General features: G+C 43.9%; 1 protein-coding gene across 6 annotated transcripts in view; it reads right to left on the reverse strand.

The window, feature by feature from the left end:
• The window catches only part of Pc (pyruvate carboxylase), a 119689-nt gene that overhangs the window by 53812 nt on the left and 39843 nt on the right, over positions 1 to 26034 (reverse strand). Inside the window, exon 1 of one of the 6 annotated variants that reach the window (XM_087204994.1) lies at positions 25074 to 25176. The exons of the other annotated variants lie outside the window; for them this stretch is intronic. The gene's annotated coding sequence lies outside the window, so the exon portion shown is untranslated. Of the gene's footprint in view, positions 1 to 25073; positions 25177 to 26034 lie in introns of those variants that run through there. 6 annotated transcript variants of the gene reach the window in all.

Consider the following 26034-nt stretch of genomic DNA (forward strand, 5'->3'; position numbering starts at 1 on the left):
AGATCATGCTCTTTTTTTTCTTTTTTTTTAATTTTGAGACAGGGTCTTACTAAGTCATTAAATTGCCCACATGGGGCTTGAATTTGTGCTCTTCCTGCCTCAGCCTCCCAGAGCGCTGGGATTTTAGGCATGTGCCACCACACCTGCTTAATATGGAGTACCTTTGCATTTATTCAAATCTTCTTTAACAATGTTTTATAGTTTTCAGAGTATGTCTTGCATTTCTTTTATTAGATATATTCCCATTGTAAATGGAATTTTCTTCATTTGCAGTTTCCTCACATCTACTGTATAGAAGGATACAAGGATTCAACCAATCTTAGGTCAAAAATATTTCTTTCAGGGCCGGAGATTTAGCTCAGTGGTTTCGCTGCCTGCTGCACAAGTGCAAGGACCCGAGTTCGATCTCCGATACCAAAAAAAAAAACCAAAAATTTTTCTTTCAAATGTTATATTGTTGCTGATGTGTTCTGTGTAAAGTATACATAGCAGGAGGTGCGTAGGTTATATGCAAATACTACACCATTTTATACAAGGGATTGAAACATGGATTTGCGTGTCCGTGGGGGTGCTGGAACCAGCTCCCTTCAGGTACCCAGAAATACAACTGATTTTTTGCATACTGATTTTTTTTTTCCTGCTGAACTTGTTTATTAGTTCTAATGGATTTTTTTAGTGGACTCCCTAGGTTTCTTAAATAAGATCATGACAGCTACAAATAAAGATACTTTTACTTCTTCCTTTCCAGCATGGACGTCTGTTATTTCATTATCTTTTCTAATTACCCTTGAGGGTCAAACTTTGAGCTGGCTGCTAGCTGTGATTTGGAGGCAGCCAGCCCCTTCCCAGAGAGCTGCAGCCAGGGTGCTCATTCTCCTATGCGCCACACCTGCTGTGTGACTGCCACCACAGTTAGCCCAGGACAGGCCTGGTAACCCTGCTTGCCTCCCTCCACCCCTGCTCTATGCCCAGAGAAGCTGTTCCCGTGGTCAGAGGCTCCTGGGTTCCCTTGCTGACTGGCTTAAGAATCATGGATTTCATCCTACAAGCAGTTAGAGAAAAGAAACAAATCACCTACAAAGGAAAGTCCATCAGAATCACCGCAGACTTCTCAACACAAACCCTCAAATCAAGGAGAACCTGGAGTGAAGTATTTCAAGCTCTAAAAGAAAATAACTTCCAGGGCCAGGGATTTAGCTCAGTGGTTTTGCCGCCTGCTGCGCAAGCACAAGGACCCGAGTTCGATCCCTGGTACCAAACAAACAAACAAAACTGAAAATAACTTCCAACCTAGACTGTTGTATCCTGCAAAATTATCTTTCAAAATCGATGGAGAAATTAGATACTTCCACAACAAAGAACACCTGAGAAATTTCATGAACACCAAACCAGCACTATAAGCAATTCTAAACAATATCCTAGAAAAAAGAAATGAAGGTCACAACTCCATGAGGCCCAACAGAGGGAAGCCATTAGGCAAGGTAAGACACTAAAGGGAAAGGGGGGAAAAATAAGAAATAAAAGAGCCAACAAAAGTAAAACATCATGACAAGGATAAATCAATATCTATCAATTATAACCCTCAATGTTACTGGGCTCAATTCACCAATCAAAAGAAACAGACTGGCAGAATGGATTAAAAAGGAAAATGCAACAATATGCTGTATACAAGAAACACACCTAACTCAAAAAGAAACTCATAGACTGAAAGTAAAAGGATGGAAAATAGTTCTCCATGCCACAGGAACCCAGAAGAAAGCAGGGGTAGCAATCTTATTTGCAGACAAAGCAGATTTCAAACCAAAAGTAATTAAGAGAGACAAAGATGGTCACTACATCCTTGTGAAGGGAACAGTCCAAGAGGAAGAGGTGACAATCCTAAATATATATGCACCAAATACAAATGCCCCCAACTATACAAAACAAATATTAATAGACATGAAAAACCAAATAAACACTAACACAATTATAGTGGGGGACCTCAATGCCCCACTGTCACAAATAGATCATCTAGACAAAAAGTTAACACGGAAATTCTAGAACTGAACCAAGCTATTGAACAAATGGACTTAATAGATGTTTACAGAGTGTTCCACCCCACAAAATCAGAATACATATTCTTTTCGGCTGCACACAGGTCATTCTCCAGAATAGACCACATGCTAGCTCATAGGACGTGTCTAAGTAAATGTAAAAGAACTGAAGTTACCCCCTGTATATTATCAGACCACAGTGCAATAAAATTGGAGATCAATGACATAAGAAACCGCAAAACCCCAACAAACACATGGAAACTGAATAACACCCTCTTGAACAACCAATGGGTCACAGAAGTAATTAAAGAAGAAATTAGACAGTTTCTACAAGTAAATGAAAATGCCAGTACAACATACAGGAATCTATGGGACACAATGAAAGCAGTTCTACGCAGGAAATTCATAGCAGTGAATGCCCCTATTAGGAAAACAGAGAGAGCTCAGATAAATAACCGAATGCAGAACCTCAAGCTCCTAGAAAAAGAAGAGCATAACAAATCCAAAGCTTGTACAAGAGAGGAAATTATAAAGATCAGGGCAGAGGGCTGGGGATTTAGCTCAGTGGGGCCACCGCCTTCCTCGAAAGCACAAGGTCCCAAGTTCGATCCCCAGTACCAAAAAAAAAAAAAAAAATCAGGGCAGAAATCAATGCAATGGAGACTAAGAGAACAATACAAAAAAATCAATGAATCAAAGAGTTGGTTTTTTGAAAGAATAAATAAAATCAATAAACCTTTAGCCAACCTTATTAAAAAAAGGAAAGAAAAGGCACAAATACAGGCAATTAAGAATGAAAAAGGTGAAGTCACAACAGATCCAACAGAAATCCAGAGGATCATCAATACCTACTTCGAGAACCTCTACTCCAATAAAATGGAAAACACAGAAGAAATGGGCAGATTCCTAGAAACATACGAATTGCCAAAGTTAAATGAAGATATACAAATTCTAAACACTCCAATTACAATGAGTGAAATTGAAAACGTAATAAAATATTTACCAACAAAGAAAAGCCCAGGTCCGGATGGCTTCACTGCTGAATTTTACAAGATATTTAAAGAAGAACTAATGCCATTACTCTTTAAACTCATCAAGGAAATTGAAAGAGAAGCAAGGCTTCCAAATTCATTCCTGGAAGCAAGTGTTACTTTGATTCCAAAACCAGGGAAAGACCCAACCCAAAAAGAGAACTACAGGCCAATCTCCCTACTGAACATAGATGCAAAAATCCTCAACAAGATAGTGGCAAACAGAATACAGAGGGTCATCAAGAAGATCATAAACCCTGACCAAGTCAGATTTATCCCAGGGATGCAAGGATGGTTCAACATTCGTAAATCAATAAATGTAATACACCATATAAACAGAGTCAAGGACAAAAACCATATGATCATCTCAATAGACACAGAAAAAGCATTTGACAAAATCCAACACCCATTCATGATAGAAACCCTACAGAAAATTGGAATAGAAGGTCTTTATCTTAACCTGATTAAGGCTATCTATGAAAAACCAACAGCCAACATCATGCTAAATGATCAAAAACTGAAAACGTTCACCCTAAAATCAGGAACAAGACAAGGATACCCACTATCACCACTCCTGTTCAGTATAGTTCTGAAAACATTAGCCATAGCAATTAGAAAAGAGAAAGAAATAAAAGGAATAAAGATAGGAAAGGAAGAAGTTAAACTCTCATTATTTGCTGATGATATGATACTTTGCATAGAAGACCCAAAAACCTCGCCCAAAAGACTTCTAGACTTCATCAACAGATTCAGCAGAGTAGCTGGATACAAGGTCAACACTCAAAAAACAATAGCCTTCTTGTACACAAATAACAGACTCACTGAGAGAGAAATTAGGGAAACAATTCCTTTTACAATAGCATGCAAAAAAATGAAATATCTAGGAATCAATCTAACAAAGGAAGCAAAAGACCTCTACACTGAAAACTACAGCACTCTGAAAAAAGAGATCAAAGAGGATACAAGAAAATGGAAAGACATCCCTTGCTCCTGGGTAGGAAGAACCAATATAGTGAAAATGGCCATACTTCCAAAACTACTATATAAGATTCAATGCAATGCCAATTGAAATTCTAACAATATACTTCACAGAACTAGAGATAACAATCCAAAAATTCATTTGAAACTAGAAGAGACCTAGAATAGCAAAAGCAATTCTAAGCAACAGAGACATGGCTCAGGGTATCACAATCCAAGGCTTGAAACTATACTACAAAGCTACTGTGATAAAATCAGCATGGTACTGGGAAAGGAACAGACCTGAGGATCAGTGGAATAGATTAGAAGATGCAGAAACAACTCCAGACATGGTCAGCCACCTCATCTTTGCTAAAGGAGCCAACCACCATCATTGGAGGAAAGATAGCCTATTTAATAAATGGTGTTGGAAAAACTGGATTTCAACCTGCCAAAGATTAAAACTAGACCCCTATCTATCACCATGTGCTAAACTAAGATCAAAGTGGATTAAAGATATATTATATCAATACAGAAACACTACACTTGCCGGAAGATAAGTTAGGTAGAACTCTTGAAGACATTGGCATAGGAAAAGACTTCATGAACAAAACCTCAGCAGCACAGGAACTAGCAGAAAGAATCAACAACTGGGATCTCATCTTATTAAAAAGCTTCTGCACTGCAAAAGAAACCAGAGCTAACAGACAACCTACAATATGGGAAAAAAAATTTAGCAGCTGTACCTCAGACAAAGGACTACTATCTAGAATATATAAAGAATTGAAAAAAATCAGACCCCCCAAATTCAAAGACCCAATTCAAAATGGGCATCCAAAATGAACAGCCATTTCTCAGACAAAGAAGTAAAAGCAGCAAACAAATATACGAAAAAATGTTCAACATCACTGGTCATTCCAGAGATGCAGATGAAAACAACACCGAGATTCCACCTCACCCCAGAAAGAATGGCTGCTATCAAGAAATCAACAAATAACAAATGCTGGCGGGGTTGTGGGGAGAAAGGAACCCTTCTCCATTGTTGGTGGGAGTGCAAACTGGTGCAACCACTGTGTAAGTCAGTATGGAGATACCTCAAAGAACTAGGGCTGGAGGTCCCATTTGACCCAGCTATTCTCCTGCTGGGGATCTTCCCAAAAGAACTAAAAGAATCATACCACAGTGATATATGTGCACCCATGTTCATAGCGGCACAGTTTGTAATAGCTAAAGCTTGGAAACAGCCCAAGTGCCCATCAACTGGAAACTGGATTAAAAAAAATGTGATTTTTTTCTAAAATGGAGTACTACTCAGCCATAAAGAATGAAAAACTAGAGTCATTTATAGCTAAATGGATGCATATCGAGGCCATACTCTTTTTTTTTTTTTTGGTACCGGGGATCGAACTCGGATCCTTGCGCTTGTGCAGCAGGCGGCAAAACCACTGAGCTAAATCCCCGGCCCCAAGGCCATACTCTTAAGTGAAATAAATAGGACACACAAGTGTAAATACCGAATAGTTTCTCTAGTGTGAGAAACTGATAGTGTAAACAAGGGTTAAAATGATTAAAATGAATAACTGATAATTTGAAATAGGAAAAAAGGTCCAAAGACAAAGGAGTGAAGGGAGGGGAAGGGGAAAGGAAAAGAAGAAAAGGAAAAACTATGAGAAAAGAAAAAAAAATGGAAATGAAATCTATGTAAATAGGGAAGGGCGGAGGGGGTGAAGGGTGCACAGGTAATGGGGAAAAAAATAAGAACCAAGATACATCATGTACAGGTACAAATACCCAATGATAAATGAAATCGAACTGTATACCTAAAATGTACCAATAAAAGAACTAAAAAAAAAAAAAGAATCATAGATTTCAGGGAGGATGGGCAGGAGAGGAGGTTGGCAAGAGAAGGAATGTGGGTTATGTCTCCCCACGACTGGCCTGGCCAGGGCTCTATCTTTCCACTACAAGAGTTTCTGCTGGGTTCCAGCCTCTACTCTTTCAGCCATCAGTGGTGTCTGGAAGAAACACTATTTCCTCTGGAGACTCCGCCAAGCCTAATGGTAGTAAGGGCTTTCTACTGTTGCTTGTCCCTGGGTGCCTGCCTTGTCTTAACTCATTAATTCAGGTTCTGAGAAACTGTGTGTAACCTTCACCCATTCCTGGCCAGTCTTTACTGCTGTTCTGCAAGACCCCACACCCCAAACATCTCCACAGAGGAAAGCAAGTGGAACCTCACTGGTGTGAAAACTTGGTTCTCTATGCAAACTGATTACCAAAGTGCCCAGTCTGTAAGCCAAGAAAATGGTGAGAGAATTCAACAGCAGAGAGCTTCAGTTCCTGGAAAGAAGCAAGCAGCCATCCAAATAGCACATGACCTTGATTATGGTTGCTGCTGCTTTGTCTTCCTATTCTTGAACCCCAGGAGACTATCTATACCTTTGCAGTCCTTTGATCAGACCTTTCATCCTATGCTCTGATTCAAGCATAAAAATGAGGCCAAAGGCCTCCTAAGGCAGAATTCTAGGAATCCACTATTGGTGCTTTCGTTCATCCGGCAAAAGTGTCAGAAATGCTGAGCCTGTTTGTATGAGCTTGCTACTGAGTGCCAGCTGCTACATTAAGAGCTTTGTATTACCTTGCTGAATCACCAGAAGCCCTGGATGACTGGTATTATTTTAAGAAATAAAACACCAGGATATTCAGCTTGCCATGGTCTCAAAGCTCAAAGCCTTACAGACCCCTGTCTGTGTGACTCTGTCACTGCCCTGCCCCGCTGGATAGATTATTGAGATAGATCATGTCATGGTCATTTTTGGATGGCACATCACTCTTTCCTACCTGCCAGTCTCAACTATTTCTCATTCACCATCCCTCTCATCCTGGCCACTGTGCCTCTCTCCCTAGCCAAACCAGATCTTGTGCTTGCTGTGTGAAAGGCCTCTCCCTCCTTCATCTGTATCATGGTCACACCTACGTCTCACCCAACCTCTAACTGCAGCCCTTCTCACAGCTTAACTGCATGATCACAGCCAGACCACCTCTGAGGTGGTGGGAACCCAACATGGTAGGAAGGTTAGTGGATATTTTGATCCCTTCTGCAAAACCACCAAGAGATCTCAATTCACCCTTGCCCTAAAGTGCACATCCAGGCTGGAAAAGAAGCAGGTGACGTGAGCCACAGCTACCATGGGCTGGCCTACGCTGAGCTACAACCACAACCACTGCAGGTCTCTCAGCAGCTTCCCAATAAGACCCTCTTATCTGCTCCTGTTAGCAAGGGAGTCGCCTTTGCATGTGACATTTCATCCTCAGGATGAGAAGTTAGGTTGGTGAACAAGCCTCAGGGAGGAAGAAGGGCCTAACTGAAAAAAAAATTTTTTTTGGAAGGACAGTGACTTATAATATTTTTTAAATCTTATATGTTTTTGTCTATTGCAAAAATTAACAATTGTAACATTTTGCCATACTGGCTTCAGAATTTTATTTATTTAAAAAGTTTAATGGTTACATAAAAATCATACACACTTATGGGGTATGTGAACTGAAGTTTGAAGAAGCCACATCTATATTCAAGAGACTGCAGACTGACCTTGGCTGACTACAACATCATGACTGTGGAGGGATGGAACATTAAGAGCCAAAGTTATCTTGGCCCTATAGTTCCTTTCACTAGTCATTTACTATCTACCTCTGTATCTGACCTAACATCCTCTACATTAAACTCTTGGGATAGCTCAGTAGGCCTGACAGACCAATCTTAAGACAACATCTGAAACCTACCAAAGAGATTCCCTAGCTTTGCTATACCTCACCTACCTGATGCCTCCAACAATGTCACTGGCAAATGTACTCCTGTTGATTTTATGACTCTGTCTTGCTCTGTGACTATCAAGGTGACACACCCTCTTCCACAGTGGAATGTGTCATTCAGGATAACTTGAATGCATTTTCCTGGGCCATGGACACTCATATTTGGCTCAGAAAAACCATTTTCTTATTTCCTTTACAGCAGAGGTGTTATTTTATATTGGCAGGTACAATGTGATATCTGAACACATGAATACATTGCACAATTTTTAGTTTTCGTAGTCTTGGAGATCAAACCTAGGGCCTTGCGCATACTAGACAGGTGCTCTAACATGAGTTATATCACTAGCCATCAGTGTGAATCAGGTAAAACATATCTATCTTCTCAAATGTTTTTCATTTCTTTGTAGTAAAAACATTGAAAATCCTTTCTTCTAGGTTTATTTTTTTCCAGTACCAGGGATCGAACCTGGTCCTTGCACTTGCAGGGCAGGCAGCAGAACCACTGAGCTAAATCCCTGGCCTTCTTCTAGGTTTTTGAGATATTGTTATGTATAAATCTAAAAATTGGGCATGGTGGCACATCTCTGTAATCCCAGCACTCAGAAGGCAGGAGGATCACTTCAAGTTTGAGGCCAGCCCAGGCTACATAATGAGTTTAAGTTCAGCCTGAACTACATAGAGAGATCCTGTCTCAAAACAACAAAAACAAACAAAATCTAAAAATTGTTACCTATAGTCACTGTACTGAGCAATAGCACGCCAGAACCTCTTGCTCTTATGTAACTGTAACTTGGTACCCACTAATCAACCTTTTCTCCATTCCTCACTTCCCCCTACTCTCCACCGCCCCTGGCAACTACCATTCCACTCTCAACTTCAATGAGATCAACATTTTATATTTCACATATCAACAGACCATATGCTATTTGGTTTTCTGTGCTTGGCTTATTTCACATAACATAATGTCCCCAGTTCCATCCACGTTATAGCAAATGACAGGATTTCATTACATTTTATAGATGAATAGTATTCCGTTGTGTATATACCATGTTTTTTCCCATTCATCAGTTGATGGACACTAAGTTTGTTTCCATTCCTTGGCTACTACAAATAATGCTGCAATAAACATGGAATACAGATGTCTCTTGACATACCAAGTTCATTTTCTTTGGATATATATACCCTAGTGAGACTGCTGGATCATATGTTAGATAGATCTACAGTGGCTCATGACTTAATTCTTTCCATGATTCTGGTCACAAACTAAACTGGACCAGAACTAGATCAGATTCAGTGGTTAGGTTCAATGTTGACCTTATGGTGACAATTGATTCAGTTCTCATCCAATTCGGTTTGCAACCAGAATCATGGAAAGAATTAAGTTTGTAAGCCGAGGTACCACTCTGTCTGTCTGTCTGTCTGTCTGCCTGCCTGCCTGACTGCCTGCCTATCTATCCATCCATCCATCGATCTATCTATCTATCTATCTATCTATGGCACTGGGAATTGAGCCCAGTGCCTTGTGCATTTCAGGTAAATACTCTACCATTGAGCTACATCCCCAGTCTTATGTTTTTAATTTTTTACTGAACCTCCCGATTGTTTTCCATAGTGACTGTATTAACTTATATTCTCACCAAGTGTGCAAGGGTGCCCTTTTCTCCACATCCTCATCAGCACTTGTTATCTTTTGTCCGTTTGATAACAGCCATTCTTACCGGGGTGAGGTGATATCTCCTTATGGTTTTGATCTGTATTTCCCTGCTGATTAGTAATGGTGAGAATTTTTTTCATCTACCTGCTGGCCATTCAGTTCTGAGCCCCTGGATAAGGCACCTTCCAGGTGACCTCTGTACTTATGAGACCAGTACTATTACATTTGATAGTTTTACTGAGCAATAACCTCCATGCTATAATTATATTGAACAGTATTCCCAGTGTTCTCTGCAGTAGAGAAGGCACTTTAATAGGTACTCTTCCTTGCTACTAACAGCACCTTCACCTAGCAGGCAGGAAAGGCATTATCTTCATTTTATAGATAAGGGGAGGATGTCCACCTTGACCTCACTGTTCCCTCGCTGGTCTCCTGCCTCCACTCAAGCAACTCAGAGTAACTGACTGTGTCGGTGCCCTTGAGGGAATGATTTTTGGGTCATGGCCCTGGAGCTGGCACTTTGGAAAGATAAAGGGAAAAGGCAGTAGGGTTCCTGCCCTCAAGACACACTTTTTTTTTTTTTTAAGCACTAGGAATAGAACCCAGGGCTCTGTGTGTGCTAAGCAACCAAGCCTCTACTATTGACCTGGAGAAGCTAGAGGAGGTGTGGGGCCACCTACAGCAAATCCAGACTCTGCACCAGTGCTGATTCAAGAGGGAGAAAGCCCTTAGAGACAAAAAGAAACCCCAGGTCAAACTCTGGCTTTGCTACCATCCTGGCCACAGGACTTGGGAAACTCGATACCTCTCTGGACCTGTTAGTTTATGTATGCAACAGTTTTTAATCCCCCAGCATAAAGGGCTGACAATGAAAGCACCTGGGACATGTGAAACTTCAGATTTTCCCTTCAGTTTCATAAACTGTAATCTGCAATATACACCCAAAGGATTATAATTAGATTTCACATGAATGGCACCACTGTTTATTGAGCACCTACTTGCTGATAACACACACCTGAGGGTTGGAGACTGCTATAAAGCATGGCCTCTGCCTTCAGGTACATGACAGGCCTCCATGTGCAAAAGTAGTTCTTTGAGTGACGGGGACCTGGGGAAGCTGTGACATAGATGAGAAGAGGGAATTAAAGAATCACTGAAGAGTGGCTGGACCTCAGCTCCAAGGAAGGATCTGCTGCAGAGGCCCAGCAGGTGCACAGAACCTGGCACATGAGCACCAACATACATACGCTCAGTTGAGTGCACTGGAGCACATGGGGTGGCAGGGCCAATAAATCCCTCATCACATGTGTAGCTAGATAGCTTTGTCCAGCAGGATCCAGCAGGGCTGATTCAAGCCCTGATCCCCACCTGAGAGGCTTAGTAGCCAGGTCACATGGGAGAACTAACTTTCCTGAGACTCTAAAACAGAAGAATAATAATTCAACTCCAAATATTCATTGGGAGGATTAAATATGAGGATACATGTGAAATGGTCCACAGCAGAGATGCAATACATACTACTAACTAATAATCATCAACATCAACTACAGCTTGACTGCAAGGCTGGGACCAGTAAGGAAATGTAGACATATTGATTTAGAGCGATCAGATAGAGGAGATAGGCAAAACTATGAGGAAGTGCTTGACCTTGGCAAGGTGAGGAGGGGTACTCGGGCCCTAGAGAGCTTAGCCCTGCATATAGCCTGTCACTACCTCTTGAAAAACCCTTCCTCAAAAGATCAGAGAGCCAGAGGTAGAACACAGAAATTGGAAGAAGAGTAGCCAGGCAGGGTGGTGCATGTCTGTAACCCTAGCACTCGGAAGGCTAAAGCAAGAGGATTCCTGTGAGTTCAAGGCCAGTCTGGGCTACATAGTGAGTTCAAGGCCAGCCTAAACTGACCAGTCTCAAAACACCAGAAGGAAGGAAGGAAGGAAGGAGAGAGGGAGGGAGAGAGAGAGAGAGAGAGAAAGAGAAAGAAAGAAAGAGAAAGAGAGAGAGAGAAATTGGAAGAAGAGAAACCAAGGCAGGAATGAACTTGAAGGGATGGTGTGAGCAGGGGCAAACAAATACAGCTGGTATATTCCAAGGCAAGAGCCCTAAAAGAAGTTTCAAGCAAGGAAGAGGGGACCCTGTGGTAACAGGAACCTTCAAGGCTCTGGAGAGGACAGGCCCAGGTGGGTGATGACCAGTGAGAAGTCTGGTACGGCACCACCAGAGGATGAAGAGGCTTAGGGAATAAGAAGCACAAATACAAAGGAAGAAAAGCATTCATTTATTCAGTTGGTCAATCTTGACTGAGCCTGTACAACCTGCAGGGACTGGTGATAAACTAAACAACTGAGAGATGTCCCTGCCCCTGTGAAACTGACATTTCATTCTAGTCAGAAGGAGACCAAGTACATAAACAAGATCATTTCTGATTCATCCAGATTAGTAAATGCTGGTCATGCCCTTGCCTCAGACCCCCTCCTGATGACAGGTTTCCCTTAGTGTCACAGAGAGTATAAAGTCATAGGAGCTAAATCCTTCCACCCCAGTCTAGAATACAGGGCAGGGGGGAGGGAGGTACAATTCCTATCACACGCTAATCTCAGGGAGTTTGGGACAAAGCCAGAAATAATAACAACTGAAGCACAGATGTCCAATATCACTGTCACTTCATTACCCCAACCTGTGCCCAAACACAGGCAGACACACATACACCTAGACACACACCCAGGCACACACGAGCACAAAGCCAAATTTCCCTTCTCCTTGAGTTGTTATCCCATGACTTGACAGGAGTCTGGCCTGTTTGCAGTTCCAGATAAAGAACCAGAGCCTTATCAGTTCTCCTCCCGAACTGAGGGAAAGGTTTTCTGCTAAGCAAAGCTCAGACCTCTCTGCTCTGAGTTCTGAGCATCTGAGCAGGAAGTCCTACTCACACAACAGAAGCCCAGTCTACCAACACACCAACTGACATGTTTTCCCTCACTGCTCCCCACAGGCCACACATCTCTAAGAACTGACCTTAGCCCTTTGGCAGTTTCCTACAGGAAAGCCAGGCCTTCTGCTCTACAGCCGCAGGGCATCCTGGGGCTGGACCAAGAACACAGCTGGCACCATCTCCACTGAGGAGGGACACTAGAACTTTCTCCCATCTATCACTGCCACACAAAGGCATCTGGTCTCGAGCTCTGGGATCCATGGCCTATAGTCCCTTATTCATGGTCTCAAACAGACTCTGTCTTTACTGCCCATCTCTGACCACAAATGTCCCCATAGGCCATTGAGCAATGAATCAGCCCAACCCTCCACTGGATTCCTGTTCTTTAAGGACCTGTTTCTAGAATCCTGTCCTCTTTTTCCACCAGGCAGCTGCCAAGTGCCAGAGGGAGGAGGGACATGTGTGCACACCCCACCAGGACCATGTGCAGAGGCCCCTGGAATCTGGTCTTGTCACCATGGAAGCTGGTCTGCAGAGTCCAGGAGCCAGGCTGCTCCTGATCCTGGAATACCAAATCGGGCCTAGCACCCGTGGCTCCACTGTAATTGATGTCCTAGGTTAAATCTCTTATCAATGACTCTCCAGAACTGCCTTCCCAGGAAGGAGAGGTGGCTCGTGAGCCAGTCTCTGACCCAGGTGGACCTCAAACACACAGTTCTTAGGAAAGAGAACAACAAAAAAAACAGGTCAGATGTGAGCTGGGAGAGGGGCAGTCAAAAGTCACTGCCATGGATTCTGGTGGACAGATAAAAGAGCAGTTTCTGAGTTTTACGAAGGACAGAGAGTGAGCCAGGGATGGAAGGGCCAGCCAGGAAAGAGATGGACCTGAGGAGCAGAGGATTCTGAGAGAAGAGTGAGGAGAGGCTTCCTCCCTCTTGCTGAGCCCTCATTTTGCTTTACCTTGTCCATCTGGGAACTAGTGACATCACAGTTCTCTCCATGGGACCAGGACACTCACATGGGCATATGTTATCTAGTAGTCAGGGGATCTGGTGGCCCTGTATCATTTCATTAGCAAGCAGATTTCTGAATACTTGAACGTGCTATAAAATTCATCCAGATTGCTGCATTTAGTGTAGTGTTAGCTTGAAGAGCACCCACCAAGATCAGCAGGAAGAAAGTCCCCAGCTATCGTGTATTATCCCGCCATCACAAGAAGCAAAACCCCAAGCTAAGTCCTGACAAGATACCCTGGGGAGGCACAGTCAAATAGCTCTCTGTTCTGTCTTTTGTGTGGTGTCCTGAATCAGAGGGTAATTACTCAAAGCAGGCCGTGCCTGGGTCAGGGGTGCCCTGTACAATGCGGCCACATGCAGAAACTCCTGCTAATGTGACACAGGTGTGCCCCGAGCCAGGCCAAGGTCCCAGGACGGGCGGAATCTGAACACACATTTCCTATAGAACCAGACAGGGATAAAAACTCAGTGTGAGAGGGAACTGGGGTGTTCCTTCTTCAGGTATGAGATTCTGACTCTCACTGGTCTATTTCCACTTCCTTTCCAACTTCGCCAGAGCTGCCAAGAAGCAGCATCTGCTTCCCCTACTGCCCCACAAAGGGAGTTGCTACCTGTGGAGGAACCCTGACAAAGAGAAGCAGCTGGAGTTGCTGGAAAGCGAGCCTATGACAGTTCAACCAGAGCTTTGCCCAGGACTCCCAAGACAGGACGAGTTAGTGAGAACCAGAGAAATCCCCTGCTCCTTGGCCTCATTTCAATGTGACAGGCACTGGGGTTACTTCCCCAGCCACTGATTCCACATCCACCTTGACACTTGCCATCTGATTGTGAGTGGCAGGGTGGGTGTGGAGCTGGAAGAAATGAGCCATGTCAGGCCTGTGCCCCATCCAGGAGCAAAGCAGGAGCCATGCTTCAGAGGAGGCTGGCCAAGGAGACACTTTGATAGCATGAGTCTTAGTCCATCTTCTTGAGAGCTTCCTCACATGCATCATCTCAATCTCTCAGGCCACTGTGCAGAAGACAGGACAGGGACATTTACCCTGCCATGCAGAGAGGAGAGTTTAGAGCCTCATGACTAAAGTGCAGGACACAGGTCACCTGAAGTCCAGGTCTATGAAGATGATACACTGAGCCGACTTGGGAAAAGGTACCAGAGTGAGAATCCCTGGGTTAGGAACTGTCCTAAATCAGGAAGGAGGAACATTCCTTTTCCAGGATTCTCTGGGTATACTGGCAATGTTTGGGTTCCAGAGTTGGGTGACATGGTGGTTCTCAAAGAGGATGAGCCAGGTAAAATGGAAAAAACAGGGCTTTGGAGTCAGACAGACCTGAGCTTGGATCTTACCTCTGCTACTATGTGTGACAGTGGGCAAGTCATTTAACTTCCACCACTCAGTTTTCCCACTTGGGAAATGGGGAGCGATAGCACATTCCATGTAGAGTTATTCATTAGGACTCAATGGATATGATTATGAGTAGTCCATAGCTATTTCCAACTGTTCCCCACTTTTCTCAGAAAAGTAGGACCTTCTTCAGCTGGGCATGCTGGCAAATGCCTAAAACCCAGTACTCTGGAAGGCTGAGAAAGAAGGATCACATGTTCGAGCCCAGCCTGGGTAACTTAGTAACTTAAGAGTCCCTGTCTCAAAATCCCCAGTACACCCCCCACACACACACACAAAGTAGTACTTCTTCCTGAGAAGGTTGGGCAGAGAGGAAGAAAAAATGACATTCTATTTTTCCCAACTTTTCTTTAGTCTTCAAATACTGACAAACTCAAACTCAATGAAAGAGGACAAGGGTAGGAAGTTAGTGGTCACACAAGCTCTGTGGGATAGCTGGCCACATATACTTCCCTTCCCTGTTTTTTCTCCTGGATGCCCCAGCAGCCTAGCAGCACTGTGCCCTCTGCTGCTTTCTCCCCCAAAAAAGTGTCATGGGATCACCACAGGGAGCACAGAGTCCCATGTCCTGAGAGGAAAGGGGTCATTGAAAAGATTCTGGTCTCCTCTTGGGCCTCCCTAGTGCCAGGGGGCCTGGTGACAACTTCCAATGGCACTGAAGTGTCCTCTGGGACATGTCATGGGCCAGCCACCTACATTCACACTTCACTTCTAACACAAGAAGAACGTGTAGAACAGTCTTTGGAACAAGTCTCTTCCCCAGATCAGAAGTCATTTGAAAGCTGGACCACACCTTACTCAGTTGGTAGTGGGCATTTCACAGGCTGATACTGGATCAGACCAAACAGATCATCATGGCCACATGTTCTTCTCAGTCTAGTACAGCCTGCCTGAGTCTCCACTAGCACTAAGGCCCCAGCCTCAGACCTGATCACTACTCTCTTGTAGCTCGGTCAGGGAAGCATAGTGATGAAAGCAAGTGCGGGGCCTTGATACAGCAACAGAACCAGGAAGGGGAGGGCCTACAGAAGCAGGGCAGTGTGAGACTGATAGCAGGAAGGGGAGATCAAGCACTAGAAGCTCCAGAGAGGTGAGACCCAAAGGCAAGAGGGGACTGATAGAGGACAAGCAAGGGAGGGAAAATGGGAGGAAGCACATGGCAGGGGCACTGCTTGGATACTGTGCAGTCACAAACCATTCCAAGTTTAACATGACTGGAGCACCAGGCATGAGACCAGGCAAAGGAGGAAGGCATGGGCCCAACATTCATTATAGAAATACCCTGTAGTCTGTTTTGCTGTTCCCAATTTAAACAAAATCCACCTTCAAAACATGCAATGATTAACCCTCTATCCAGGTGTGAAATACCCTCCACACCAATAATTACTGCTATAGACATGCAGTATATCCATGGGGAGTTGGTTCCAGGACCCCTGTGGACCCCAAAATCCATGGATGCTCAAATCCTCTGTAGAATACTGCCTGATGTTGACATAAAACATATACACATCCTTCTGTATACTTAAACCATCTCTGGATGACACATATATATAATATCTAATACAAAGTAAATGTCATATAAACAGCTGTTCTACTGTATTTTTCAGGAAATGACCAAAAAAACAGTCTCATAAGTGCGCCATACAGACAGATCCGGCAACCAGCACAGGCCTAGACACATAGTAGGTGTGAGCAACGATGGAACTTTTTTTTTTAATTCATGGTTGGTTGAATCCTTGGATATGGAACCCAGAATACAGAGGGAAGATTGTACATTTTTTTTTTTTTTGGTACCAGGGATCGAACTCGGGTCCTTGAAACCACTGAGCGAAATCCCCAGCCCCGGGAAGATTATACATTATAGTTGTTTTCCTCAGAAAAACAGAAGATGGAGAGAGCAAGGAGGTGTCTGGCTCAGTTCAGTGGATGGCTAGGTTATTCACTGATGCCTGGTTAATGGGTTGCTCAGATGTTAAGCAACACAGTTAATCCTCATGTGACAAGGACAACCAGCCAGCCAGTGACTCCGACCAGAGAAAGGCTGGATCCCACTCAGCTCTGGGAGTGGGGAGATATGCTGACCACCTGCCTCATCCCTTACCTTGGCTCACAGTCCATCCTATAAAAGCTGCTTATACCATCAAGGAAGCTAGACCCTTCTGATAGTCCTGGTCTCCCCTTTTTTCCATCACCCCAAGTTCAGCCATGGAGTGCTGAGGTCGAATGGCTTCTATGAACAAAGCAGGCATTTATTCAAAGTTTATAAGAAAGGCCCACTAAGGAGCAAAAACAATGCTAGGCGCTATGGAAAAACAAAGACAGAGAGGGTGACGGACCCCATACTTGATAAATTCACCACATGACTGATGGAGGCAAGACCCCGTATGTGACAAATTAGTTTCTATTCCCTGAGTCAATCACCACCAGCTAATGCTCTGGCATTACCTAATGCTCTGGAGTCAATGGGCTGAGAATTCCAGGCCTCTACTTTCTCTTTGTCACCCCCCAGAAAAATGCTGCAAGCCAGTCATGTTACAATACCAGTTCTAGGCCAGTGAGCAAATGTTTTCGAATTGATTCCACTTAATTCTAGTGTTGACAGAGCCTCATGATTTCTCACGAAGTGCTCATTTCCTGCTTCTTCCACATGACTCACATGAATCCATTGTCCCCCTCCTCTAGCACCACAGCTTGAGCTTTGGAACCATGTTTAAATGCAGTTCTAATGCTCAAGTTGCTCTTCAGCTTGGGAGGATACATAAACTGCTGAACCTTAGTTTCCTGATCTATAAAAGCAGACTGCTTCAAATCACCTTGAGGAGTTGCTATGAGAACTCAACAAGGTAACATTTTTTGCAATGCCTTGAAGAGTCTGCCATGTTTGAGATTCCCAGCAGAATGACCTTAATGGCCAGCCCCCTTGACATCATTGCTCTTACTCCTTTTCTCTTCCATCATGTCCTGGGGCCACAACACAAGAGGCTGAGATCCAAACACAAGTCCTGGGAGGCTAAGAATAGAGCATCAGATTCACGTAGGATGTCAGGAAGGAGCATGGAGCTGTGAACCAGAAAATCCTAGTCCCACCTCTGCTACCATTAGTCAGAGCTGTGCTTGACACCAAGTCACCTGGACTTCAGTTTCTCCCCCATCAGACAGGGGATAATAATTACCATGCCCTCTTCAAATGACCACCATGGACAAAAAACAGATCATAAAATACCTACTGCAGAATACTGTACTATGAGATGCTAGGCTGCCCTGTCCTCAGTCTAGCTGAGAATGAAGGGATGGAAAGGAGGAGGTTAAACAACATAAAGTTAATAGGAAATAACATAAAAATCTAAAAGAACACAATATAGAGGAATATATTTAACAAAAGTACAAGATTTGTACACTGAAAAGTACAAAATATCACTGAAAGAAATTGATCTAAATAAAAGGAAAGACATCCTATGTTCATGGATCACAGACTTAATATTATGTTATATTAATGTTATGAGAGCAGTATTCCTCACATTGATCTACTGATTCAGTGCAATCTCATCAAAAATCACAGTTTCCTTTATTTTCAAAACTGATAAGATGATCTAAATTCACATAGAAATACAAGGGAACCAGAACAACCAAAAAATCTTGAAAAAGAACAAAGTTGGAGGACTCACATACCCTGATTTCCAAACTTATACAAAGCCTCAGTAACCAAGATAGTGTAGTATTGGCATGCAGATAGACATACAGATCAGTGTAATGGAACTAAGAACCCAGAAATAAACCCTCACATTTACAGTCAATTGGTCTTCAACAAGAGTACCAAGACAATAAACGGTGCTGGAATAACTGACTGTTCATATGCAAAATAATGAAGCTGGACCTCTTCTAAGAACTTATGGGCTGGGCAGGTGGCTCATCCCTATAATCCTAGCTACTTAGAAGGCTGAGGCAGGAGAATTCCAAGTTTGAGTCCAGCCTGGGCTACATAATGAATTCAAGGCCAGTCTGAACCTCATAGCAAGACTCTGTCTCAAAAAACAGAAAGAGAGAGAGAGAGAGAGAGAGAAAGCGTGAGTGAAAGAGAAAGAGAATGAGAAAAAGAAAGAAAAAGAAAAAGGCTGGAGATTTAGCTTAGCACTTCTTGGGTTCAGTCCCGGGGTTGGGTGTGGGGAGAGAACACACAAAAGAAAGAAAGAGGAAGAAAGAATGAACAAATATTGGGAGAAAATTTTTACAAATCATATAATCTGATAATGAATGATCTTTTATCCAGAATATATTAAGCATTCCCAATTTTAATGTAGCCAAAGAATCTTGACACTCCTTTAAAGAAGATATACAAATGGCCAATAAGCACATGAAAAGATCCTCAACATCAGTAACTACAAGGGAACTATAAATTAAACCACATTGAGTACCACTTCACACCCACAAGGGTATAATGCTAAGAACGAGAGACATTAACAATTGCTGGTGAGGACATGGAGAAATTGGAAGCCTCACATGCTGCTGGTGGGAATATAAAATGGTACGGCTACTTTGGAAAACAGTCTGGTAGTTCCTCAATTCAACAGTTACCATAAAAGCCAGCAAGTCCACTCCTAGATATATACACAAGATAACAAAAAACACATGTCCAACAAAAACCTTGCACTTGAGTGTTCATAGCAGCATCGTTCACATTAAGCAAAGAATGAAAACAACCCATCAACTGTCCATCAACTGATGAATGAATTAACAAAACATGACATTGGATATTATCCAGTAATTTAAAAATGAAATACTCTTACTTGTTACAAAGTGGATGGACCTTGAAAACTCCTACGTGAAAGAAGCGGAACATAAAATCATATATTATTTGATTTCATTTATATGAAATATCCAGAAACAGAATGTAGATTAATAGTTGCCAGGTGCTAGGGAGAGAGACAAATGAGGAGTGACTGTTAATAGGAACACAATATTCCATAAGAATTTCCTGGAATTAGACAGTGAATATGTTTGCACAACATTGTGAATATACTAAAAACTAACTGAATTATACACTTTTAAAAGAGTGAATTTTAGCCAGGCATAGCGGCATGAGCCCGGAAGTCTCAGCTACTGAGAAGGTTGAGACAGGAGGATCACTCAAGCCTGAGAGTCCAGGAACAACCTAGGTAACACAGCAAGAACCTGTCTGAAAAATTTTTTTAGATAGGTATAGTGGTACATGCCTGTAATCCCAGCAATTGGGAAGCTGAGGCAGGAGGATCATCATGAGTTCAAGGCCAGCCTGGACTATATAGTGAGAACCAGTCTCAGAAAAAAAAAAAAATTAAAAATTTTTAAAAGGGTATGTGTGAATTTTACAGTATATTAATTGTATCTCAGTAAAGCTATTATAGAAATAAATGTTTTAAAGTAATGCATATTAAAGTTTATTGAAAAGTTAAAATTCTTGTAGAAATAAAAATTTGGGGGGCTTTGTTTTTTAACCATCAAGAAGTTGCTTTGCCCCTTGATCTCAAGGAGTCTTCTGGTGTGGGGGCCAGGTTTCTGCAGGCAAAGCAAACCCAATGCTGGGTTATTCCAGGGTATAGTGTCCATGCTCATATTTATTCATTTAAAAATAGCAATAGGAACAGGAGTTTAGCTGCATGATAAAGTGCTTGCCCAGCATGTGCAAAGTTTTGGGTTCAAAAAATAAATAAGAAAAAGTTAAAACAGCAGTAATAAATACATTACAATTTAATGTAAATAAATATTTTAATAACCATAACACTTTTCCAAAGACCTAGTAAGATTGTTTCACATTTTTTGCAAATCTCTTTACTGTTCAGTTTACTAAAAGACAACTGGATTCTCGAATACACTTCTAGGCTGGGGGTGTAGCTCAATGGTATAGCAATTGGCCAGCTTGCCTGAGGCCTTGGGTTTAATCTCCAGCACTGAAAAAAAGAAGTTCCTCATATTTGTCTATAGTTTGTTATGATGTTATATTGTTTATGAAGAAATCTGGATTTACCCAGACATATAGTTGCAAAGAGAGATTTTTTTTTTTTCAGTAGTGGGAGTTGAACCCAGGGCCTCTGTACTGAGCTACATTTCCAGTCCTTTTTAATTCTTTGAGACAGGGTCTTCCTAAGTCACTAAGTTGCCCAGGCTGGGCTTGAACCTGTGATCCTCCTGCCTCAGCTGTCCAAAGTACTGTGATTACAGCATGGGTCACCACATCCAACTAAGGGAGAAATAGGTAAATAACTTTTTTAGATGATTATGAGGTCACTCCTTGACACTACACCAAAGTAAACAAAACAAAAACCAATTCATTATGACATAGAATCTGAAACCTGGTGAGTTTTTCCTACTCTGTGACATTAAAATCCACTGGGCTTTCTAGGATTATAAATGGGCCTTTTTACTCAATATGATTTTATAACCTCACTCGCTGGTCATCTGGAAATTACTGGCTCCCTGAATTATGCTGATCTTTGAGAGGTTGACACATTTTGTAATAAAGTGCCAAAATATCACCTGTGTAACATTACCGTCAATGTTATCAGAAAAGCCTATGGGAGACCACCCAGGCCAGGATGATGGACACGTGTTTTCCCAAATTCTAATTTGTGCTTAGAAGCTAATTTCACCATTGGCCACAAGTACTGTTCACTGTTTTCTTCAATGCAACAGGCTTACCAAATTCATTTTCCATAAATCTGTCAGACAAGTCTGAGTAACCAGATTTCTGTCAGTTGCTCCTCAGATAAAAACAATGATCCCCTTGCTGGGGATTTAGCTCAGTGGTTTCCCCACCTGCTGCACAAGCACAAGGACCCAAGTTCGATCCCCGGTACCAAAAAAACCCAAAAAACAAAAAAGCAATGATCCCCTCAAACCCAGGTATTTCAGCCTGCAACTCACACAACTCCACAAGTACTCTTCCCCCAGACAGTCCCATGGGTAGATGAGCAGAACGCTCAAACACAAGTAGGTGAAATGAAGCAGCTTCGCTGATCCATCAGGGCCATTATTAAATAAAGTGGAGGGAAAGGGCTCAGGCTATGAGGCAGTGTGCACTGCCCAGGTTCACGCAAAGACACCAACAGTTTTGCCCACCACTGCTTTTGCACCATTGGTGTAAATGTCAACATAGTGAAAAGAAAATTAATGTGTTAGTGTTATTAGGAAAGGGCTTGAGGACCTGCAGGAGTCTGGGGAACCTACTTTGAGAATCACCAGGTGCAGGCAGCACTCCCTGCTGGTCCAAGGGGAGGCAGTGCCAACTTTGGGATAAGGCGAACTGGCAGGCTTCTTCACTCTGTGATGGGGGAATACTATGGTGGTAGGATATGACTCTTGCAGTCAGTGGGGACCTGACAACCTTAAAGGGTATGGACAGATCACTTCTAGAAGCTTCCAATCCAACCACACACTCTCTCCTCTCTGCCCCATGCCCCTTCCCATTCTGTGGGCCTCCAATTCTCAGGGTCATTTTCCTGCTCCCACACTAGAGAGGAGCAGCAGTGACCGTGTGGTGCTGGGAATAGCAGGTATGCAGGCAGGGAGGAAGGTGACACAGGCCACCATCTCCTGCCTGTGCCCAGCTGCCCCCAGCTCCAGTCGGCCCACCAGTCCCCACTCCATTCCCTTCCCACATATTCAGGGCTGGCTGAGATTCCTGCCACCTAGCGCCCTGCCCCTACCAATGTTAACAAGGGTTCTCCCATGCTCCCCGCTAGCGAGATCCCTGGAAGGAAAGATCTTCTCTCAACCCCAGTTCTGAGCCCCCACCCAGCAGTGACCAACACAACACCTCTGGTTGGCTCAAAGCCTTATCCTCCCAGGATATTCAGCAAATAGTGTGAGGTCTGGTGGGAACAGATTTCTTATCCTAGATGGACTGTTACAACTGTGGCAGCAGGAGAGCCACTTGGCTGTGGAGAAGAAGGCTGAAAACAAAGTGCCATTCAGGCCCCAGGGACAAACAATAGGCCCTTATCCTCTTTTCTGATCTGGCCCAGAGCTGCTGGCAGAGGGGAGGGAGGGCGCAATACAAGGCCCCTGGGCAGGGCTGCCCTTAGGATGTGAGAGGTCTTGGCAAATCTTTTGTGAGGATCCATCTATATTTGTTTTTAAAATGAAATCAGTGTGCCAATACCATTCTGGTACCCCAATTTCATGGTGTCCCACATAAATACTGCAGCACTCTCCAGGAACTTAGGCTTAGAACACTGGCCCAGGACAACTCCAAGAGAGCTGGTTGTCTCTGCACAGGGTAGACATCAGAATACCCTAAAGGGGAGCCAAGTGTGGCTTTTGGCACACCTATGATCCGAGCACTCTGGGACACTGAGGCAGGAGAGTTACAAGTTTGGGCCCAGCCCATTCTGGGCAACTTAGCAAGACACTATCTCTAAAGAAAGGGGTAAGGAGATAGCTCAGTGCAAAAGATGAGAGAGAGAGAGAGAGAGAGAGAGAGAGAGAGAGAGAGAGAGAGAGAGAGAGGAAGAGAGAGACCCAACCAAAGAGACCAATGTGAATCCCAATCTGGATTTGAAATGCCCAGCCAGAAGGAAGGAGGACTTTGACAGTGTGAAGGAAGGTACTACAAAGTGTGAGCCCCAAAGTGTAGTGTGGGACAGGGGACACATAAGCCCAGGCTCAAGGGTGGCGCTGGCCTTGAGATCACAGCTATAATCATAGGCTTGAAAGGGTGCACTCCAGAATGGAAACTAGGGGGTCAGCAAGCTGCCAAAATCTCACAGCCCTCAGTGACTCACCAGGCCTTTATTGCTCTCCCTGAGCTCCTACTGTGTACCAAGGTGGTTTGTTCTGTGTTTCACACCTTAGCCTGGCCAGTGTCTCTCTGTGAAGTCCACAGGTACAAAGCCAAGAAGAAAGCATGCAAGGGGACCTTGCTAGGGAGAAAGACCGAGCCTCTGTAAGAAATCCTCAGTGGGGCTGGGGATTTAGCTCAGTGGCACCACACCTGCCTTGCAGGCACAAGGTCCTGAGTTCGATCCCTGGTACCAGAAAAAAAAAGAATATTTACTTCATCTACAGCCATACCACCCTGAACGCACCCAATCTCATCTGATCTTGGAAGCTAAGCAGGGTTGGGCCTGGTTAGTACTCGGATGGGAGAAATGCTCAGCAAATGTGTGGCCCTGAACCAGCACAAATAACCTGCAAATTGGTAACCCACTGCCAAGCAAAAGCATTTAATTTGGGCTGGGGATTTAGCTCAGTGGCTCCACCACCTGCCTCGCAAGCGCAAGGTCCCGAGTTTGATCCCCAGTACCAAAAAACAAAAAACAAACGAACAAAAAAAGCATTTAATTCAACTTTTAAAAGACCCCATCCTCTGGGGCATTTCTGCTTTCAGCCACAATGACACTACCAAGGGCTGGTTAGAGGAAGTGCCAAGCAGGTCGCAGGCTGGCAGTGTTAAGGTGCCAGCAGCCAGACTGCAGCAAGAGGCAGGAGGAATTTGCCAGAAGCTCCCCTCACCTCTACCCCATTTCACCCTATTTTACCCAGAAACGCCCTGAGGTTCCAGTATTCTGCCGAGATCCACACCCACTTATGGCCTGCTGTAGAGAAGGATGCCTTGCCCGTGGAGTTGAGCCCTCTGATCACCCCTGTGCTTTTACTCTGCAACGCTGATCACTGCCAAAAGTGAGCAGGACCTGACCCTCTGCTGGTTCCTCTGACAGGAGATAGTGGGGCCTTCCTTTTCCTGCTGTTTTCTAGCAGGTAGCAGGGGCCTAGAACACAGCTGTGGAGACAAAGCCAGTTGCCCTCAGCTACAAGGCAAGGCATGAAGCTGAGGGCCTGTCATAGATCACTCACCCAGAAGGATTTGCTCTGTCCCACAAGGGCTGCCCTGCTCTGCCCTGGGCCAGAACTGCTAGAGAGGGGCCATGGGCCTCTGCAGGCCTGGCATGAGCAATTTCTCAGGGGGTGGCATGCCAGGCTCCAAGGCTTCTACGACATATCCCAAAGTCTCATGCTAAAGGAACAGAAAGGGTAACCAGGCAGCAGCCCTGGCCCTGACAAGTATGCGGGGCGGGGAGGGAAGGGCTCTTCCCGGCTTCTGAGGCCCAAGTTTGGTTTCATTACCCTTCTTCTCAGTCCTCACATCTTTCAGCACTTCAAGCCGAATACTCCTCACACTACCTCCATCTCCCAGATGCTCTTCACACCCTTCAGTCCTCTCTGCTTTGGTCATTCCTCATCCTCCGCCCCCAAGAAAAGCACACCAACCTGAGTTCCTGTTAGGCACTGATTCTGCTGGAACACACGCTACCGCTGAAGGGCTTGGCAAGAACAAATGACCTTTGTGCAGGGGAACATCTCTTGCCTGGCTCTCTTGTCAATTCCAACTGGGTAATAGCTATGGAACCAACAGAATCAAAAGGAGGAAAAATATGACATCGCACACAGTGTGCAAGATTTGAATACTCAGATCCCAGCCCAGGTCCTTCATGACTTCTGGTAAATCAATTATAAAACAAGACGCCCAGTCCCTCTTAGCAGTGTATGAGGAAATACTCTGCTTACCAGAAGGGTCTTTGAAAACTAGTATTGGTTTCCAGACATGGGATAAAGGAGTTCAAGGGTATGGAATGGATAAACTAAGAAAAAGGGTCAAGTCTGAAATTCTAGAACTAAGCTCCAAGGAAAACTGGAACCAGGCACCATTCTCATTCACTAAATCCCTGAGGACTGAGCAGCCCAGCCCCTATCATCTTCCATCAGTGCTGCTCAGGTGGATGGGGACAGAATGACGGTCCCACTCACTGACAAGCAGTTCCAAACATGCAATCTGTGCTCCTAACAAGGCTAAGGAGGCCTCATTCCCTAAAAGACAATCTGGTCATGGGCAACAAGCAGCCTACCCCAGTTTCTGGGGAACCTGAGTCCCTGGGAGCTGCAAGGCCTTAGGCCAGGGCTTATTTAGCTTGGCCTTCCCAAAGCCTATCAGAGCAGGGATCCAAGTCAGTACAGGGTAAATAGTTATAGGACTAATAAACCCCAAAGGGACAGGGACATGGCACTGCAGAAAGTACACAAGATTTGGTGGTAAAATATTTGGATCTCAGTCAGCCCTGGTCTCTCGTGATCTCTGGGAAATCATCTGTAAAATGAGGTCCCTACTCCCTCCCAGGAATGTATTAGAAAATACTGTGCTTACCAAAAAAGTCTTGGCAAACTGGTATAGATG

Source organism: Heterocephalus glaber, unplaced genomic scaffold (assembly GCF_053883595.1).
Source record: "Heterocephalus glaber isolate CG9 unplaced genomic scaffold, H.glaber_assembly_v1.0 deba00000594, whole genome shotgun sequence".
NCBI classification, from domain to species: Eukaryota; Metazoa; Chordata; class Mammalia; order Rodentia; family Bathyergidae; genus Heterocephalus; species Heterocephalus glaber.